Source organism: Podarcis pityusensis (genome assembly GCF_964106645.2).
Source record: "Podarcis pityusensis genome assembly, chromosome: 6".
Classification (NCBI taxonomy): domain Eukaryota; kingdom Metazoa; phylum Chordata; class Lepidosauria; order Squamata; family Lacertidae; genus Podarcis; species Podarcis pityusensis.
The window spans coordinates 63,990,314-64,008,463 of NC_138030.1; the positions used below are offsets into that span (position 1 = coordinate 63,990,314).

General features: G+C 38.9%; 1 protein-coding gene and 1 long non-coding RNA gene across 7 annotated transcripts in view; one reads left to right on the top strand and one right to left on the bottom strand.

Annotated features, from left to right (window-relative positions):
- LOC308478848 overlaps positions 1 to 18,150 on the top strand; it is a 102,291-nt gene that overhangs the window by 80,257 nt on the left and 3,884 nt on the right. Inside the window, exons 3-7 of one of the 5 annotated variants that reach the window (XR_013987325.1) lie at positions 919 to 996; positions 3,260 to 3,373; positions 14,783 to 14,949; positions 15,614 to 15,824; positions 15,963 to 17,362. This is a non-coding gene — a long non-coding RNA (uncharacterized lncRNA). Of the gene's footprint in view, positions 1 to 918; positions 997 to 3,259; positions 3,374 to 14,782; positions 14,950 to 15,613; positions 15,825 to 15,962; positions 17,363 to 18,150 lie in introns of those variants that run through there. The other 4 variants (XR_013987326.1, XR_013987327.1, XR_013987324.1 and 1 more) reach the window with 4 other exon arrangements.
- The window catches only part of NEGR1 (neuronal growth regulator 1), a 466,181-nt gene that overhangs the window by 13,643 nt on the left and 434,388 nt on the right, over positions 1 to 18,150 (bottom strand). The gene's annotated exons all lie outside the window — the stretch shown is intronic.

Below are 18,150 nucleotides of genomic sequence, written 5' to 3' on the forward strand. Positions count from 1 at the left end.
AACCATGTTCTGTAGTTAACATAGCATGTAGAAGAGGAGTTCAAGAAGCAAAGGTGACTATCTTTACTTCCATGGACTCTCCGAGAAGCGAGGCTGTCCAAAATGTCTGCAAAGCTTTGAAGAACTCTGCGTTTATTTATTTTTGTTGTTAAAACACAGCAATGGAAAATTTATTTAAAAGGCAAACATTTTTTAAACATTTTTTAAAAATCTACATTGCTATGCTTTAACAGCAGCAGCAGCAGCAGCAACAGCAACCACCCTAGAGCTGTTCAGAACTCTGCAGGCAGCTGGCTAGGTTCATGTTGCAATGGAAGACACAAACAAGCTCTGGAAAGGTCTGAAGCTGAAAAAATCCACACACAAAGATACACACCACTCAGCGAACTTTTAATTATGTTTAGGTAAGAGGAAGAAGAGACAAGCCCCCACTCCCTCTCAAAAATGTGAATCTTACGAAGTTTTAGCAGGTGTGATACGGGCATTGTGCTAATATGGATTATGGAGGAACTTTCCCAAGGAAAAAAATCCTCTAGACTGCCTGCAATTTAGCAGACATAATCCACTCTGGATAGGCTTCTATGCTTGTAAATTCCACCTACTTTGGCCAAAGGGGGGGGGGGGGATTTTTAGATTCTCCATTATAGTGAATGAGGAACAGAGAGATTCATTTTATACAGAGTGGCACGGAACCTGAATTACAGATTTAAGTGGAGAAAACACAGAGCAACTCAGAAAAAATTGAATTAAAAGAAACATATAGATACAAGGTAATATTGGGGCCACCGCACATTTCTACTAAATATGCCTTTGGTCTAATCAAGCAAGATGCATCTTATGTTCTATTCTTGGAACTAGATTGTTCCTGGTCCACCCACAGGATCTATGATCTTAATATTCATGCTCTCTAAATTTCAGGTGCCAGTATCGGATACAAATGCTCTCTCATCTTCCAGACAATCAAGGACTTTCATCTTTCAACAGCGACCTAAATAAGTAAGTTTGAAAAAGTCATGCTTCTTTGGCAATACTTGTAATGCATTGTGTTATCCAGGTACTTCTGCAATATTGAAATTGGTGCTTTATAGTTCTGAGTTTGGTGAATTTGGTGGTCAGGCTGCTCAGGCCAGATGGTCTGAGCATATTACATAAATCCTGGCCCTATTACACTGGCTCCCAATTGATTTCCAGATCCAGATCAAAGTTCTGATTTCGACCTATAAAGCCCTAAAATTATTTTCCTAGGAAAATATTGTGAGTGAGCATAGAGAGCTTCCTCTCCCAGGATTCTCTTTAAAGGTATCAGAGAAATAACAGGTAACCCAACAGAGCTTCATGTCAATTTGTAATATTGCATTAATCATCATAACAAATATATATACCTGAATATTTGCTAATTAAAGGTCCTTTCTGAGCTTAGCAGAGTATGAAACACAAGAGAGGCAATGAAATTAATGGAAGAAATACGCAAAAGTTCATCCCATTTTGTTTGCTTTGTGGTGCTGCAGTCCCCTGAGTTGGCAATTTAATTGTGTTTTGAATAGCAGACCTAAACATTTCCCTCATTTCCTTGTAAGAGAAGTCAGACGCACAGCTGTCACGCTCTTGACAATTTCCAATTTGTGTTGAGTTATTTGCTTCTTATTATGCACAGAGTATGACATGAACAAAACATCACTTTAACTCCTTCTTGGGAATCTTCACCTAATACAATAAATTTACAGAATATAAAATCAAGGCCTCAATTCAGGAACTTTCATTTGCATGAGCAATGCCCTCAGCTTTAAACACTTTGTAGGCCTCACTAATCACCTGAATGTTGCTGAAGCAAATGGAGTTCTCTTTTACACTTTCCTTCCTTTGATTATAAAGCAAAGTTAAATTAGAAATCAGTATGACAAACCAACCTTTCATTTAGATCAAAAATCAAGCTAGGAAGATCAAGCATACTGTAGGTGGTATTTCATCTTATCATATTAAAACAGTTTCCTCAATTTACTACATAATCTGGACTGTTGTGACTTCTTAAGCAAGCAGAAAATTATGCTAATCTGCTTTCCTTCATATGAACTTCAAGCTTAATAAATCATATCCAGATTGTACAAATGCAAACACATCAGATCTACAATGCATCTGTTTTATTTTTATTTTTTAATGTAATATTAGAAAGGTAATTCAAAGTAAGTAAATGAAATATTCATATTTCTTCTGGTAGATTGGATACAGCTGCTGGTAAAAGACAAACTTCAGTGCCTGACACCCACAACCTGTTGACACCAGACCTTTTGTCTTCATAAAATCATAGAATCAGTGGGGCTTCTCTGTCCTGGTATTGCCAAGCATTCACAAGATTGGCTTATTCCCAGAACTGAAGGATACAAATCTACAAAATAAAAACCCAGCAATGCTGTTTTAGCACTAATTACACAGAGCTGTTGCTTAAAAATACATAAAATACATATTTTGAGAAGGATTTAAAGAAACAAACAAAAAAAGTGCACATTTAAATGCTTATCCCAATGCTTACCTGTTAATGCAGAAACAGGACAAAATGGACTTCTAGGTGCATAGATATGGATATGATTAAAAATAAACTGAACGGCCCACCCCTTTTAGTGAGTCTGCATGTGGATTTAATCTTAGAGCCACCAAACCTGTAAGCCAGCTGAAGCACAAAGCCAACGTCTTTTTCACCAGTGTGATTGCTTACTGTTGCTGTTAATTATGCACCCTTCACCCTAAGGTTGGTTACAACATTAAAACACAATCTTAATAACAGTTTAAAACAACCTATCATCACAAAAATAAGTTGAGTTCTGAGAACATAACTTTGTTTATTTATTTATAAATTTATATACCGCTCTATACTCGCAGGTCTCAGGGCGGTTTGCAAGATAAAATCAGAAAATAAAACCACAAAATAGATAATCAAAATCAAAACAAAAACAACCCAATAACCCCCCTCCCATCTATCTGTCTGTCTGTATGTCTGTCTATCACACCGAACCAGCTTTTAGTTAGTGCAGTATCTGTATATTAAAGTATATATTCTTGGGAAACTGTTAACCTGAATTATACTTCTAATAATGTTTTAAATTGCATATCAGTTGCATATTGATTTCAGTGTACAGTTTTAACTGTTTTGCTTTGGGAGAAACCCAGTGAACTCCTGTTTTGGGAGGTGATAGGAACACAGTTAATAAATTCACCCCACTTACCCAGGAGTATGCTTCATTGACTTTAATATGACTTGTTTCAGAGTAGACATGGTTGGAACTGCAGCCTAAGATAGCCACCAGCCCCAATAGAAGTGGCTTGTTCCTGTTGCTACCTTCCCGTGACCAGCTATTCTGTGTTGAACCAATTAAAACAAGTAAGCCTGGTTTCCTTTAATAGTATTCATGAGTCTCCTGTTCCACATATTACCCTCATGACACCCAGGGAGACAAGTGGCTATTTTAACCCTGGCTTCCTACACTCTCGTCCATTTAATATCCTTCCACATCTTGGGAAGAGGCATAGAAATGAGTAAGTTAGGGTGTAGGGGATAATCTTTTTTCTATAGGGCTGATAGTTTGGGGGGATGTGTGTCACTTAAGACTAACCAATTCATGCTCCAGTACTATTTGGGGGCCATTCCTATGGAATTTAATGGGGCTTACTTCTGAGTACAGTGGTACCTCGGGTTAAGAACTTAATTCATTCTGGAGGTTTGTCCTTAACCTGAAACTGTTCTTAACCTGAAGCACCACTTTAGCTAATGGGGCCTCCTGCTGCTGCTGCGCGATTTCTGTTCTCACCCTGAAGCAAAGTTCTTAACCCGAGGTAATATTTCTGGGTTAGTGGAGTCTGTAACCTGAAGCATATGTAACCCGAGGTACCACTGTAATGTATGGTTACTGTGATGCCAGGGACCCATTCTAGAACAAGGTTAGACACTTTTCAGTTGAGTTATGCACTTAGTACTTTAGTATTCACATTTTTGCAAGGGAGGAGGATGGGAAGAAAACCAGAACTTGGTCCCACCCATGTGACTTCCTTGATCCGACTCATGTGGCCTTATTGGGCCGGCCTACATGACCTCCTTGGCCAAAGGAGACCCACCAGTTCCACAGCTTACTAGCAGCCATTGTCTAAACATATTTTAGTTCTTGAATGTTCATTTTCTGCAACATCTAGATCTGTTAATTAGGCTGTTGGCAGCAAAGCACTACGTTGAGAGACATTTGGGTTAGATCTCTTCAATTTCAAAGAGCTGTGCTACTTCCCATCCCTTTATAATCATCCTCAAATTGGAAAACATACGGATATGTTATTCTTAAGAACCCTAAAAGCATTCAAATTAGATGTGAAGGTCAAGTGACTGTTTGTTAAATAACTAGTAAATATAGCAGAAATCTAATTCTGCTTAGCTTAAAATGATGCCTGGAATGAGAATTTATTATGAGAACATCTTGGTGTCGGTTGTGGGATTGTGACTGCCTTGGGGCTAAAACAACCTTAAGGAAGTCTGGCTATTAGGAAAAGAAAGAGAAAGAAACCTAAGAGACCAGATGCTAGTTCATTTTGTAGCTTGCCAAATCTCTGAGGCATGAGGTGTGGTGAGTGATCTATTGGAATGTGCTGCCATCTGGGAAGTCCACTAGGCACAGACTCCTTGTCTTGACCTGTGTGACCTCTCCAGCTGTTCCTTGCTTTTCTCTATCTATATACAGTATATAAATTAATACCCCTTTATCAAATCTCCCTGTCAAACAAGTGGCATCAACAGCAGTACTACCGCACGAAGAGACAAGACACTAGCCATGCTGTCTTTCTAAACTCCACATTAAATCATCTGAAAACTTTTGGAGATTCCCTTCCTCCCCCAGGCTTCCTACTGCAGCCCGAAGATGAATCCCCTGAAACATGTGAAAACATCAAACACCGAGTTTGATGTTAGCTTATTCGTCCATTCTAATACAGGTACTGGAATGGGGAACCTTGGGCCTGGAGACCAAATGCCTCCCTCCATGACTCTCTGAGTCATTCTTGGAGCTCTCTTCAGACCACACACCCATCACCTACTAGGGCTGGGTGACAACTGGTTTTCAATATTGTGATATATCACCAGCTAAACATTGTGATATATTGATATATCACAATGTCTGAAATAAAGAAGGAGCTACACAAAGGCGAAAAGGACAATGTCTTGGCAACTGCTACTACTTAGGGGTCTAAAACTGATAAATGATATTATCTATCACCTCATGGTCACTTTCAGCAGCAGGCAAGGAAAAATGCATCCAAATGAGACTTTTGGTTTGGGGCTTGTCTACCAAGTGGTGGTATTCAGCACAATCCAAAGTATGGGGATGAGTCATAGTGAATACAAATAATCTGGGACTGCCAGACTTCCAGCAAGCCTACTAGGTAGCAGCAGCCTGGCGGCAGCAGAATCAACAACAGCAAGGGAAGGGCAGAAGCAGCATGGCAGCAGGGGCACAATAATCAGCAATCTGCGAAGCATCGCCACAGCAGTGGGTGAAAGTGGCAGAAGCGGTGGCAGCCTGCGAGGCCTTGTTGTGGTGGCGGCAGTAGTGGCGGCCTGCAAGTCCTTGTTGTGGCAGCAGGAGACAGTGGCAGAAACAGCTTGCCTGCTGCTGAAACTGACTGTGTGATGATTGATCATGTCATTTATCCAATTTAGACCCTTAAGTAGTAGAAGTTGCCAGGACATTGTCCTGTTCGCCTCTGTAAAGTTCCATCCTTATTTCAGACACTGTGGTAGATTGCAATGTTTAGCTGGTGATATTGTGAGGTTTAGCTGCTGAAACCATTGCAGTGTTTAGCTGGTGAGTTATCGCAGTGTTGAAAACCAGTTATTGCCTAGCCCTTACACACATTGCGATTCGTGATATATTGCCAGTTCTAATACAGTGGTACCTTGGTTTGCATACGTCTAGGTTTGCATACATTTTGGATTACAAACACATCAAACCTGGAAGTGTGTGTCCCGGTTTGCAACTTTTTTTGGATTACAACCCATTTTTTGGGATTACAAACAAATTTCTTTTGGAGGCCCCATTGGCAAAAGCGCACCTTGGGTTACAACCTGTTTTGGTTTACAAACGGACCTCCGGAACAGATTATGGTTGTAAACCAAGGTACCACTGTGTTATGAAACAATTATCACGATGTGAACTTCAAACCGATGTTGGACGATATACCGCTATATCGCCCAGCCCTATCTCTGGCTTTACTTTTACCATTCTTTAGTGTTTTCGCCTGCCTGGAATGCTCTAAGAGTCTCTCTTGCTTGTCTGTATATGGAGGATAGGAGTTTGCCTAGGAACTAGCCTACTGTACGGATCTATTAATCAACCTAAAATCCTAATTGTTGGCTTAAGAAAAAGAGGCACAATAAATATCTTGGCATTAAATAAAACTCTCCACCATGGATCACAACCATTCTTCCTGCAAAGGAATAGCTGCCTGCATTGCATCATAAGGCATATACAAACAATTATATATCTTTAGGGAAAAGGGCTTGCTGTTACAATATAGGCTTAGGCACAGTGGGACTCTACCCTAGTTGGTATTTTCCAGATGATAATGAAAGACAAATAATATATAATAAGCACTTATGCCTATTTTCCTGATAAAAGCACTACCTAATATTTGCTGGATAGACTATGCAGCTTTGGAATTGCAATTCAGTTGCAAGTGATAAAGTGTAGTCATTATGTGCTGTGTTCAACATTGCTACCTTACATTATTTAGCAGATATATGTAAAGATGAAGTAAAATTTAGCTTGGATGTAGGCTGCTGAGTCTGCTAATGACATCTTTGTTGCAATAGCTGAAAGAGAGAGGGAAATGTTGGTGTTAACGTGTGTTATATTAATATAGAAGGATCTTCTCCCCCACAAGATAAGCCTCAGGTTTGGAGAAGGTATAATTGCCATGTAGTGAAATAAGACCAATCCTTAAAATAAGTAATGAAGGAGAGAAGGATTTTGATAAAGTACTATCTTGTTATCATTCAGAATGCAAATTGTTTTATCTTCAATTAGTGAATTCTGCTATTGGTAAAGATAGATCACATATAGGCAAATATGCCATTTTTAGTCCTTGGGGGAGAGTACCCTTGCTTTATTAAAGGAAGAAGCTAACAGTCTTAGTTTTCATAACTTCCTGGCCAGGAGGTTATTATTGTCTAGGGATCTAATTTCTTCTGAATGGTTCTGCCCAACCACTGTGGACTCACGGTGTTGCACATCACTTTTACAAGGAAATCAGCACATTTTGCCTGCCTGATTTCAGCAATCTGTTCCACGGATAGGAAATAATAGACAATATACTTTAAATGAAACTAGATACCATTCCGTGGAAAGACTCAATATGAGCCTAATAATTTGACAGTCCTCTTGAAGAAACCTCAACCGAGTTTGCTTGTGTTTGTTATTGTAAGAGTCATAGGTCCCCTAAGAAAGATTGATTTATCCACATTTAAATCTCATTCATGCTACAATCTCTCCTTTATGATTGACATCAAATTTGATGACAAAAGCAGCATGGTTAGAGCCAAGCCTTGAAAATGAAATGTTTTTCACAGAGTATATGCTGTACTTGTCAAGTATCTATCCCTACTCCTACCTGTATAATCTTAAAATTTGTAAAGCTGCATTACATACAAATATTTAAACTGGAAAGATAACTTTTAAACATCATTTTTGGTGATGAATAAAGGAGAACAAACTACCCTCTATTACTGTCTATTGAGAAAAATAATTATAGCCCTAAATGGCACGGTATCTGAGTACACTGAGAAGCACCTCCTTCTACATGGTTTCCCCCCATATACTCTGTTCAGCATGTGAGGTCTTGCTTCAGATTCCTTGGCTATCTGAGGTGGAATGGGTGCTGACAAAATGCAGGGCATTTTCTGAGGTGATGTTCACCCGGTGGAATCTCCTTTTTGTTGAGGATCTGCCTATTCTTGACACTATATGCTTTCAGGAGCTTGATCAAACCTGGTTATGTAAAAAGGCCTTTTCACTTTTATGGGCATGCTAATCGTGTCCTGCGGGGGGCCTCCCCACTATTTTGTCCATACATTATATTTTGGCCTTGGGACTGGCTGATTTGCTGTTTGCAGGAATTTCTGGCTTCCTATGTATTATTGTATTATTATGAATGCTGTTTAATGTGGGTTTCTTTTTATGTTGCCTTACATTTTATTATTGTAAGAGACACAGGGTTCTTTTTAAAGGGTGGGCAGGATATGAACTTTTAAAATACATACATACATACATACATACATTGCAATTATTAATGCAAACCAATTACACAACACATGGCTTTTTCAAAGGTGTTTGTATAAAAACAAAATAACCCACTTAGTTTGATTATAAATCATGAATATTAAAAGGACCACAGACTTCTGTATTTGAACTTAGTCAAGGGATAAAACTTAACCATATGCAGGGACTGAAACAGACAGAGGATAGCTGACTGAAGGTCAGAACATATTTTTTCAAAGTAGAGACAGAGGACAACAAACTCTGCATGTCAAAAATGTTTCTTAAGAGGAAAGATTGGATGATAATGGAGTTCTGAAGTCCCAATCGAGCCCTACAGATAAAATCTCAAAATATTATACTTTAGTTGAGGATTTATGACTTTTTAGAAGCTGGACAACCGTCTGTATAAAAGCACTGAATTAGAAAGTGTTGGCTCGAGATAGGAGACCTAATCTACTCAGAAAGTGTCACAACAGAATTACGAGTGTTTACACCAGATGAAAGTGTGTCAAAATGGAAAAAACCCACACACTATAATTTATGGTTTCAAGGCCAAAATATGATAATTGAAACAGTGACCTTGGGAGAAGATCAAAAGATGGAATGCACAAAAGACCCGAACTGAAGAAACCTAGAATTGATATTCTTAAATAAGTTTCTATTCATTTATCATGAGTCAAACCAACAACTTGATTGATCCAGTTCAAGTAAAGTAATTTAGAAAAGGAAGGCATGTCAAGTCAACCATATAAGCAAGGTGAAGGGGGAAGAAAAGAAGGAAAGTGGGGGAAGAAATATTCCCACCCCCTAAAAAAATAAAGAAATGCCCAGAAGATTTAAAATTTAATTTAAAATATAGGCAGATGATATACTCATATATATATATATATATATATATATATATATGCAACCCAGAAACTACCCCTAGATTTTTTTTGTTTTAGCACTGTACCCAAAAATAATGGTATCCAGTGACTGGTTCAGAAATAGTTAAGGCATGAGTTGAAATGAAATATATTCTGTCTTTCTTCAAATTACATGTCTTGAATGGAATCTTTGTGATGAGAAATGGAGGTATTTAGGTCCATGCACACCTGTACCAGTAAGAATGATGCTAATTTATTAGCCTAATCTACAGGCTATTTAAGCTAATGTATTTGAACTTCAGCCATCATACTCACCAAACTCAATGAGGGTAAACTACATTAAATCCAAATACTTAATATTTGGCTATGGATGAGATAAGGTACCCATGCTGAGCAGCTGAAGAAAAAGTCTAGATAATTTTCACTGAAAGTTTTGCATCTTCAAAAAAAAATTGGTTGGTTGGCATCTGTCTGTTTCGGGGACAATGGAAGAGTGCATCATTGTAGCTGAAGACAAACGGACTTCTTGCCTGAACCACCATTTTGTGATTGATGGGCCAAAGTAATATTTATTTTGGTCAAGCGGGCCCTGGGGGTACAGAGTCTGAGAACCTCGTATCTAGTCAGATTTGACAGAGAACATAACTCAGACTATTACACATATAAAGATTTGAAACACCAACCAGACTTTTCATATTGAGACTCTTGGGAACTCAATGCATAAACACTGATTCCTGCTGCTGTAAGAAGCCATTCTGTGCTTTAAACACAATTAACATCTAAAAACCTTGTGATTCACTTCTACCCAGTAACAGATTATTTACAAATCAGCCCATCTGAAAAAGTACAGTGGTACCTCGCAAGACGAATGCCTCGCAAGACAAAAAACTCGCTAGACGAAAGGGTTTTTTGAGCTGCTTCGCAAGACGATTTTCCCTATGGGCTTGCTTCGCAAGACGGAAACGTCTTGCAAGTTTGTTTCCTTTTTCTTAACACCGTTAATACAGTTGCGACTTGACTTCGAGGAGCAACTCATAGAACGTGGTGTGGTAGCCTTTTTTGAGGTTTTTAAAGACTTTGGTGATTTTTGAAGCTTTTCCAAAACTTTCCGGACACCGTGCTTCGCAAGACGAAAAAATCGCAAGACGACAAAACTCGCGGAACGAATTAATTTCGTCTTGCGAGGCACCACTGTAATCCAAATAAATCACACTAATATGGCTACATTGAAGCATATCACACACTTTAAAGATGTTGGATTAACAGTGACTTAATTTTTTTAAATTGTACTGTGTTATCAGGCACATACAGATACCCCAGAGGTCGTAATTTTGAACATTGGTATAATAATCTGATGCAGAATGAAAGACTGAAATGTCAGGCTGGGGGTGGGTGGGATTGGTTTGAGGAGTTGTTCTTGTTTTCTTGGCTATGCTAGCTGAGCCAGACACCTAATGGCTGCTGAATATGCATTTGGGATGGAGGCATGCTGGAAGTATCCCCTCTAGTTAAGTCAAGTGGAAAGCTTTAAACTGGGATGTTCTAAGGAAGGAGCAGGGTTGAGTCAGCCTGGGACCTAGTGGACCCTGAGCTAGTCTCACAGCCACCAGAGGCCCAGCGTAGAAATCAGAGAGCCCGATCATCCTTCGTCCCACCCCACTTTCTGCCATAGCCGCTGAGACTAGCAGGGCTGCAGATATGCTGGGGAGTGGCGTCACTCCGTCACTCCTCACAGACCTGTCAGAAGCACACATTTTGGACAGCAACCTTTCATCACTGAGTTGAACTAAAGATTTGTGAGATGGGAGAATATTACACCAACTGCCCCCCAAATTCATTTTGCTTGAGCACAGGCAACAGCCATTCTTTCATCTTGATTAAGTGAAAGCACGTTAAGCTGACTGTATTTGAAATTATGAATTTTCTACTGTGTATATAAATATAGCACAGGTATAGTAACACTGGCCTGATCAATTGCTTTGAGAGTGATCTTGAGCCATAAGACAAATTTGGCTCTCAGATTTATGGCTACTTGCTTCTCTGTACATGGCATAAAAATGAAAACAATGAATAGTCAAATTCTATCATGGTATAATGAGAATGTATTATCCCATAAAGTTCTGCAGGTAAGGTACATACATCAAACCCTCATTTTAAATTTTCTACAGCTGCACTTTGCTCAGATTGTACAGACTACGCAGTAAATTTCACATGATAAGTGTTTTGTCAGATTTTATCTTCCCTTGCCCACAAAGCAATTTTTATTTACATTCAACATCCAAACTCACTATGGCCTAAAATTACTGCCCTAGAATGTCAGTAATAAAAAAAAAGTTGCTTCCAAGTTCAGTTTTAAAATATGGAATGGAAGAAATAGGAAATGAATGTATGGATTCAGGGGAACTTGAAAAAGTTGAGGCAATCAAAAAAGGCATGAAATTTCAGTTTTTGTTTTATTTTATGCCCTTTAACCAGTATCCTTGAAGTAAATTTTCTGCCCTTGAAGAGAAGATGGGTTCTAAACATAACAATATTGTTGGAAAGTCACATTTATTGGTAGCCTCTTGGGTAGGTCTTTTTCTGACACCTGGAGTTTCTGGAGTGAAAAAAGGTGAATATTTGTTACACTAGGTGCATGTTTGTGGACACGTTTACTGCAGATTTTAAATATTTACAGTACTATTCACTTCTGCTAGTAAAAATAAAACTGCACGAATAAGTACATACCTAGATAAAACAAAGCTAAACCTTAAATTTGCGACAGTAGTACTTCCCCATCAATCCAACTTATCCAAACAATTTGTTGTTTCTCAGTTTGTATGAGTGCCACACAGCTGTAGATTTATGCAGTGGTTCTGTTTGGTCACAACTCAACACATGTATTGTAAATATATATTTAGGAAGGCATAGTACTTGCAATTTCTATAAACATTCACATTCATATATTCACCAGTTATTTTGAAAAGAAACAAAATATGGAATTCTTATCTATTAAATGCCGTACCAATTGTGTTTTAGGAAAGCTGATTGAGGCAAGAGCAGGTGGTGTGCCTTGTCAGAAAAACTAATTTTTGTTTTAAAAAGGGTACATATGTTGAATTTCATCTGCTATAATTAGACAGAAGGCTTGCTTACTGCTGTATGTTTAGCTTTTGACAAGTTAAGAGCCTCCAGATTATTAAACTAAATTGACTTGGCTTGTCAACTGAAAGCTGAGATAACATACGCTGCATAGTAACAGAAATCTTCAGTGGGAAAAGTTGTTCTCTCAATAAAATTTTAGTGACACCATCATAAAAAATGTTGAATTGGATATCTGAAGTCAAACCAAAATGTAGTTTGAATTTTTCTCTCAAGGTATTATCCATTCAAGAAAACTCAGTTGATTAAAATCACGATCACCTCAACATTCTCTAGTGATCTAGTGGCTGCATTTCATTCACAATATAAAGGGATTCAAACTATGTTCCATGTCGGACAAAGTACATCAGAAAGGGATTGTAATTTACAGTTCACAGGCAATTATTATTATGTACATAAAAAATTTCAATAAGCACTCTTCTCTTTTTGAATAATAAAAAGCTCCAGGGACAATGCTATAGGGTTTCACTTATTTTTGGATGAAAGGTCACTGGAAACATGGGGTGAGATCCAATGTAATGTTAGTGTAAGAAATTGAAGAGTTGACATTGTTGCACATCTGGTAGAACGTGGTAACACAAGCTCCCCTGTCTCCAAGTATAACTGCATTTGCATTATAGATAAAGGTAAAGGACCCCTGGATGGTTACGTCCAGTCAAAGGAGACTATGGGGTGCGGCACTCATCTCGCTTTCAGACTGAGGGAGCCAGCGTTTGTCCACAGACAACCTTCCGGGTCATGTGGCCAAAATGACTAAACTGCTTCTGGTGCGACGGAACACCATGACAGAAACCAGAGCGCACGGAAATGCCATTTACCTTCCCACCACAGTGGTACCTATTTATCTACTTGTGCTTTTGAACTACTAAGTTGGCAGGAGCTGGGACAGAGCAACAGGAGCTCACCCCATCACATGGATGCACTATAGTAGGGCAAATCAAAACCATGTCCTCCAGATGTATAGAACTACAACTCCCATCAGCCCCAGCTAGCATGGCCAATTGCTGGAGAGATGGGAGTTGTAGCCCAAAACATCTGGAGGGTATGGGTTTGGCTAGCCCCGCACCATATATTTCTCAAGTGCAAGACACTCCCAGGATTTGGCTGCTGCACAGTGCCAAGAATAGGGATCCTACTAACAGAATGGCTGTTGTACAAACAGGCTGTCAAAACTATATACATAAGCACAAGTGTCAGATAATGCTAGCATATAAAACCAGTCCCCCCCCCCCCCAAAAAAAAAACAGTATTCTCTTGGAGCCCCTTTTGGTTAACTGCAGGCATCTGCAAATCTCAGACCAGTTTCTTTCCGACTACAGTGGAACTAATTGCCCAGCATCAACCAGTCCATCAATCCATCAGTCAATTTCCTTACTTTCTTTACATACACAAACCAGATTGCTGATCTCAGCTCCACACTGCCTGAATAGTGGCTAGGAAGACAGACCTGGAAACATTGTCCATATTTAAAGCTCCTCTGCTGTTATAATTTAGATTTCCTATATCTTACCTAACATATACTGTACATTATGGTAATTCCACATTTTTAAAAAATAAAATGTATGAAATATATGAAAAAAGGTTATAAATGAATCATGTACCAAAGGAAAATACATTAATATATTTTTATTGTGCGGGCGTTTTATAAAATAACATTTTAAAATGCCATTTTCCCACCAGACACCACACAGTAACTTCTCATTTCAATATATGCACCATCATTTGTAGCCGATTGCCCTCACACTACTTTCAAACCCAAAGTACAGTGGTACCTCGGGTTACAGATGCTTCATTTACAGACTCCACTAACCAAGAAATAGTACCTCGGTTTAAGAACTTTGCTTCAGGATGAGAACAGAAATCGTGCAGCAGCGGCAGCGGGAGGCCCCATAAGCTAAAGTGGTACCTCAGGTTAAGAACAGTTTCAGGTTAAGAATGGACCTTCAGTACGAATTAAGTTCTTAACCCAAGGTACCACTGTACTTTACCCTGTCAAAGCACATTTAACTGTAAATCCCTGTTATAAGATACTACTTTTTCTAGAACTACAAAAAACAACAAACCGCAACTCTATCTACTTGAACACAGTGGTTTCAACTTTAAATCAAGCCTTCAGCACTTGAAAACAACAATGGAAAAATAAATGAGATTTATCCAATTTATTGTGAGTGGTATATTGGTAAGAATGGGACTGCATAATGAGAGTCAAAGTCCAAGGATGAAGACCTAAAGGGAAGAATGGGGTTGAAAAAACAGATCACTATATACTCCCACAGTAGACCTCCCGTAAGTTCTTGTACAGCATGATACATATTAAGTTGACAGCAAATTCTGCAGGTATATGATCCATGTTAGGAAAGGTAGCTCATGAGGGAGAAAGAAAGACAGGACAGAAATTCTGTTTTCCATTGTCTCCTGGCATGGCTTGGGTCATTGTCACATATTTTCCTTTATATGTAAATATGGAATGCATTGACTTCCATTTTTTAGAGACCCTTTTTCAGAGACAGAGAAATCTGCAAGCTTGACTGCTTCAAGACAATGTTGGCATTTTAAAAATTCTTGGAAATATTTCAGAGGCGAATTGCTTAGAAGACTCAAATAAAAATTCCAGTAATGATGTCAGAAAAATGGGGAAATTGCACACTTTACGACAGGTAATTCTCAATACCGTTGCTCATTATAGCCTGTTTTTATCAAAATGTGGAGAGTTGACCATCGTTAATCTAACTAAATCTAAAACATGCAACACACATTCGAGGAAGACACTAGGTCAACATAAACATTTCCCCACTTCATACTACCTAAAGGAAAACAAGCAATTATTTTTGCAGCCTTTGCTGTGCTTTAAATACTAATGATGATTTACAACCAAGGAGAAAAGAGGCTGATTTTCTTCAGTTTGCAAGATTAAAGATAGATACATAATATTCTAGAATGAGATCAGAGAACCTACCCCGAAAAAATATTATTTAGACTGTTATTTGTTGCTTAGTTGTCATATCCACACACCCAGAATGATATGTGACAACCATATGGGGTTTGTCCTAGCTTTATTAACAACTGATCTGAAACAGGCAGAGAAACAGCAGCTTAGAAGTATGGATGGTATAAATCTAGCCAGCTAGCAGAAACTGCTAACTGGCTGAGAAAGGGCAGTATTTGCCCCACACTTAATCTTCATTCTGTAGGCATGTCGGAAGGGCAAATCTAGTCCCCGCTAAATGTGGCAGAATGGCATCTTATACTTGAAATGTTAACCAACCTTTCCCCCATTTTCTCCCCTGAATTGTTCCACTGAACCTGGAATGCTATGTGCAGGTGTTTTTGCTTTTTGCAGATGTGGGACCTGGAAACGGAACTCTAGACACCCTGGGCATCAGCTTAAGAGAACCGAGTGCTGGAGAAAACTGACATTTTGCTTCACAAGATATAGATCTATTTGTGGATCCCAGAGTCACCATGCGTACATCCTATGTTCTGCTTCTAACATAGATGAGATGAGACCTATGTGCCTTCAAGGCAGACTGAGGTAAGATATTTAGAATTCAGGAATGCTTAATTAATACTTCTGATGATATAGTAATGGTATATAATTTATTGTGTGACTTATCCATCTCTCTCTCTCTCTCTCTCTCTCTCTCTCTCTCTCTCTCTCTCTCTCAAATAGGTAGATATCTGAATGCTCAGGGAAACCCTGAGGTTTGCAGAAGTACCAAAACACATAAAAGCCTTAAGGAGACACACAGACCCCCGAAAAGCTCAACAGTGGGCCTTGAACATGGACAGTGAACATCAGGAGCATGAAATGTTGGGTATCTGAAGGTGGGAGAGAGCAGGAGAAGATACACTGCAATGTTTTCTTGCAGGTGTTCATTGTATGTATTGTATACACACACTGACACCTCAATACAGTTTCTTTACTCTATTTTTCCACTAGCCCTGTGTCTCTGTGTGAAGTCCAGCCTGCAATCCTGGGATGGTATCAGTCAGATGTTTGTTGTTTGTAGCCAATGGCCATTACAATGTAAACCAAACAAAGCAAGTAAACCAAAACTAAGTTAAATATATAGGGTTGTTCAGAGTCCTTCTCAGAGTAGGCTCATTGAAATAAATGAACCTCAACCAGTCCTGTTTATTAATTTCAGTGAGTCAACGCTTAGTAGGACTAGCATTGAATATCACCCACAGATTTTTGGAAATGCAAGTTGTAAAAAATAAATAAATTCCTCATATCACTGAAAATCATTAAAATTAAAAATCCCCTTGGCAGTCCCCATGGGTCAAAAAAGTGGCTGGTGATTTTCTCACTGCTCAGTGAATATAAAGCTAGCCTATAGGTAGAAAACTCATCTACATCATCCAGTAAACACCTAATTTTGAAGTAATCTGATTGGCCCTCTAGAAAATTCTGAAATAAATAAAGGAATCTAATTTAGGTGAATTGTACAAAGGACAATACAGGATATGGTAAACAATGCCTGATTCACATATACAGGTCATTTATTGGCCTGTTTAAGAATTAATTAACTCAGATATTCTCTGGGCATAGTTTGAAACCTAATCTGAGTAAACACATGTCTAATAGGAAAGAAAGGTTAATTCCTGCAAATAAGCAGCCCTTTTATGGTTGGATTTAATTTTAATATACAAAAATGAGGGCTTAGAATTCTTCATATATTCAAAGTTCATTTTGGCATCTTCGGCAAACCCCATATCGTGGATCTTATGGCCAAAATTACCCCAAGATTATAGGGGAAATTGAATAACCAAGCCATTACAATATTGTGCTCAGCCTTCTTTACTCTGCAGGTCTAAAAAACCCCCAGTTTGGGTAGCACCCCCAGTTTGGGTAGCTGTTTTCTGACATTAGTGAAAGTCCCCCCCACCCCCTGGCCAATATTTTAAAGGACATATTTGCTGTTTAAGAAACAGCAGCTAGTTTATTCAAAGAAGTAAGTGTCCTTTTTTCCATGGTCTATGAAATCAAAGGCAAATAAGACATTAACAAATGCAATATGATGTTTGGACATCTAACATATTTTTTGAATAAAACTAAACACTGATCAATTGTGCTGTGTGCCTTGTCGAAGCTGTCCTGCTATGGGGAGAGGATTTGGTTCTCTTTGTCCCTTTGTTCTAACTTACCTAAATGATATAATATACCTATTTCTGAGGGTCCTTGGATGATAGGCCCTAGCTAGTGTTGGAAGCTATTAGTAGAGGAGCAATTGGTCTTGAAGATGTTCCCACATGGTGTGGAATCCATGGTTTGGAGATGGAAGGGAACATTCAAAATGGCCACCATATTGTGCAGAAAATCAGCACTACCTACTTTATTTATGACTGCATGGCAGGAATAGTCAATGTGGTGCCCGTCAGAAATTGTTGGACTGGAACTCCTGTCCTGCATGGTCAATAATTAACAGAATTGGAGTCTAGAAGCATCTGGAGGGCAGCACACTTGCTAGTCCTGTTGTATGGGATTCAAATGAACTGTAATTTTATGCTTTATAACTTTGGTCTAGGTTTGGAATGATAGGAACAGTTGTTGAGATATGTGTGCTGGGGCAGGCATAGCTGTCAACCTTTCCTTTTTTTGTGGGTAATTCCCTTATTCCAGCACCGTTTCCCGCTGCTTCCTGCTGCTATCCCGGATTGTTAGATATCCTGCAAACTGTCCCCGGGACAGGTGAGGCTGCTGATCCCTTATTTTCAAATCTGAAAGTTGACAGCTATGGGGGGCAGGGGCAGGAAAGCTGCACCATAGATTTCCCACCAAGCTACTAATTGCTCCTTGATTGCAGCTTTGACCTTGGTGGTTAACATTGCACTTCAAAATATTTTTCTCCTGTTAG